The sequence below is a fragment of the Elephantulus edwardii genome, unplaced genomic scaffold (genome assembly GCF_000299155.1).
Source record: "Elephantulus edwardii isolate Elephantulus edwardi_28Jun2011 unplaced genomic scaffold, EleEdw1.0 scaffold00245, whole genome shotgun sequence".
Taxonomy (NCBI): domain Eukaryota; kingdom Metazoa; phylum Chordata; class Mammalia; order Macroscelidea; family Macroscelididae; genus Elephantulus; species Elephantulus edwardii.
Genome location: NW_006399995.1, coordinates 312,796 through 316,769, shown reverse-complemented (window position 1 = coordinate 316,769; position 3,974 = coordinate 312,796).

Here is a 3,974-nt window from a genome sequence, read left to right as displayed (position 1 = left end):
ATTTTGAGTAATATTGCATGAGTTCCTTGTTTTTTAATGCAGCATAGTATTCCATTGTGCGAATATACCACAGCTTCTCTAGCCATTCATTTTTTGATGGGCACTTAGGTTGTTTCCAACTCCTTGCTATTGTGAACAAAGCTGCAATAAACATGGGTGTGCATATATCTGCTTGGGTGTCAGTTAGACCAAGAAGCTTTTGTCTAAGCAGAGCAAGGGAACACTATATGGTTTAAAATCAAGAAAGGTGTGTGCATCAGGACTGTATGTTTTCTCTATACCTAGTCAATCTGTATGCTGAGCATATCATTTGAGAACTAGACTTTATGAAGAAGAGTGTGGCGTCAGGATTGTAGGAAGATTTCTCAACAGTCTGTGTTAAGCTGATGACACAATCTTGCCTGCTTGTTGAAAGTGAAGAGGACATCAGGGTGCTGGCTGTGGAAGTTCAAAGATTACAGCCTTCAATATGGAGTATATCTCAACGTTAAGAAAACAAAAATTATCACCATTGGGCCAATAGGCAGCATCATGATAGATGGAAAAAAAGATTGAAATTGTCTACGATTTCACTTTGCTTGGATCTATAATCCACACCCTTGGTGCCAGTTGTCAGGAGATGTCAAGATGTTTAACATTGGGAAAGTCTGCCATCAGAGACCTCTGCAAAGAGGAAAGCTCCCAGCAGTACACTTACACACTTTTATTTGTTATCTTCTTGTTTCATTTATAAAGGATCCCGGTTGTCAACATAGAGGCATGTGGTTATAATCCACTACATGATTTAGCCCCTTTGAATACCTGTGGAGGGTCAATTTTGAGTTGATTCTAATTCAACGGTAATGAGTTTTAGGTGCCATCAAGTCTATTGAGATTCATAGCGACCTATGAACGACAGTTCTAAATCCTGTCCTATCCCACACCATCATCATTTCCAACACACTTGGGCACATTGCTGCAATGACTGGTGTCGTAGTGAGTTGCTAATATGTTGGGCTGTGAAATGAAAGCCTAATGGTTTGAACCGACCACTCTAATCACAGGGCAATCGCCTCTGGTAAACGTTTACAGCCTTCACACCTGATGGAGGGTCCCATGATAGGAATTGACTCAACGAGTTGGTGTTTTTGGTTTTTTTTTTGCAGGTGATATTAATGATATTATTTAATAATGTTCTCACTCTGTTTGATCACTTTTTTAAAAAATAATTTTTTATTTTATACTGGTTTACTTACAAAGCTTGTATACATTGTTTTCACACCGGATCTTTTCAGATTCCTTTGCCCACCCCTTCCTCCAACTATCAAATTGTATGACCCTATGATTACTATCACTGGTCTGTGCGTTGCTGTACAGAGGTAACTCGTGGTCGCTGTGATGCTGAAGCCTGTGACAGTGATGTGCCAATCGTGGTAATGGGCACCCATGGTGGACAGTGTTGGCTGGAGCTTCCCTACTAAATCAAGCCTGGAAGCAGGAGCGGCATCCACTTCCAAAATGGCTTGCCTCTGGAAACTCTATGTACGAACAGTGCTCAGGCTGTTCGTTCATAGGGTTGCTAGGAGTCGTCTACGACTTGACGGCATTAAACAACAACAACAACAACATGATTACCATGTTCCTACATCCATCCTCAGCCCTCTGCTCCCCCCTCTCCTGCTTGGATCCTCATATACATCCTAAAATAATGGTCTTATGGGACTGAAATAATTGTCCTTATGGGACTGAATTAGTTAGTTCACTTTTGCTTTCCAGTCCCTCTCAAGTTAGGTATTTACAAAATCATTGCTCCTGCATGTACCACAGTTTCTCAATCCATTATATTATGGTTGGTCCCTGTTTTCAAGGAAAATGTTTTAAGTCTTTCTCCATTGAGAATGATATTGGCTCTTGGTTTTGCATATATACTTTTCATTATGTTGAGGAAATTACCTTCCATTCCAATTTTGCTGAACGTCTTTATCAGGAAGAGTTGTTGGATTTTGAATGCCTTTTCTGCATCAATTGCTAAGATTGTATGGTTCTTGTTATTTGCTTTGTTAATATGGCAAATTGCGTTGATTATTTTTCTTATGATGACTCATCCTTGCATACCTCTTATGAATTCCACTTGGTCATGATTACATTTTTTTTTTTCGGTGTGCTTTAGAATTCTATTGGCTAGGATTTTGTTAAGGATTTTTGCATCTCTATTTATGAGAGATACTGGTCTATAGTTTTCTTTCTTGGTAATGTCTTTGCCTGGTTTTGGTATTAAGGTTATGCTTGCTTCATAAAATGACTCTGGGAGTGTTCCTTCCTTTTCTTTCTTTGTTTCTTTTTCTTTCTTTTTTATTTTAAATACCTTAAGTAGAAATGGTGATAGATTCACTCTGAATGTTTGGTTGAATTCAGCTGCAAAGTTATCCGGTCCAGGACTTTTCTGGTAGGGAAGTCTTTTTATGACCTGTTCAATTTTTTCTTTTGTGATGGGTCTGTTTCAGTGTTCTACACCTGTCCTTGACAATCTGGGTAGGGCATGAGAGTCAAGGGATTTTTCCATTTCCTCTAGGTTTTTTAATTTACCAGAATATAGCTTTTCATAGTGTTCTGATATTATAGATTTAATTTCATCTGGTTCTGTTATGATGTCACCTCTATCATTTCTTAATCAAGTTATCTGTGTCTTCTCTTTTTCTCTTTTGCTACGTTTGCCAGTGATTTGTTGATTTTATTGAGCTTTTCGAAAATCTAGCTCCTGGTCTTATTGATGGTTTCAACTGTTTTTCTGTTTTATATCTCACTGATTTCAGCTCTTGTTATAATTTCCTTTCTTCTTGAGGCTATAGGATTAGATTGTTGTTCTTTTTCTATCTGATGAGGGTGCTGAGTTAGATTGTTGATTTTTCTTCTTCCTTTTTTATATGTGTGCCTATTGCTACAAACTGCCCCCTGAGGATTGCCTTAGCTGTATCCCAGAGGTTTTGCTATGCTGCATTTTCATTTGTTTCTAGGAACTTTTTAATTTCATCCTTTATTTCCTTTATAACTCAATCATGTTCTAGTAGAGTTCTTTAGCTTCCATATGGGTGGTTTTGTAAGCATTACCCTCCTGTGGTTAATTTCTAGTTTTATGGCATCGTGGTCTAAGAAGATACTTTGTATCTTTTCAATATTTTTTAATTTTTTGAGGCTTGCTTTGTGTCCTAATATATGATTGATTCTGGAGAACATACCATGTGCCCTTTAGAAGAAAGTGAATGGAGTTTTAGTTGGGTGCAGTACCCTGAATACATCCACAAGGTTGAGCTGGCTGATTGTATAGTTGAGATCTTCTGCATCTTTGCTAAGTTCCTTTTGAGTTGACCTATCCTTTGGTGATAATGATGGTTGAAGTTTCAACTCAATGGGTTTTATACTTAACATTTTACTCTTTTTCTTTCTTTCTTTTTTTTTTAAATTTGGGCTATTCTCCTGTTCACGTTCCAGCTTTTATTAAAGACTTCAGCAATTAGCGTCCAGTCTTCCAACCCAACTCCCTCAGTCATTTGAATGATGTCTGTTCCCATATAATGTCACCTTGTCATTTTTTTTAACCACTTAATGCTGATTATTAACCATTTTTCTTTAACAGTTACTTAGGTATTAGATCTGAAGTTTACCACTCAGAAATGTTCCATCTCTAAGTCTAATTCCCATATTCTGAGCTCAAGTCTCACATCCTCAAACCCAGCACGTCCAGTTTTCAAGGTTCCCTGCCTTCTTACTCCTTAGGGACTTCCCTTGGTTTCCTCCTCCCTAGCCTGTCTGGAGTTTGTGACCGATTGCTTGAACTTCTTCCATTTTTATCTGTTCTCACTGGGTGCTATTGGTTGGATTTGGACTCATAATGACTCCACATAACTGAATAGAACTGTCACACCGAATTTTCTTGCCAGAAAGCCTTTACTGAAGCTGAAATTGACTCCTTGGTGTGTTGTTTCTGGGAGCCACCG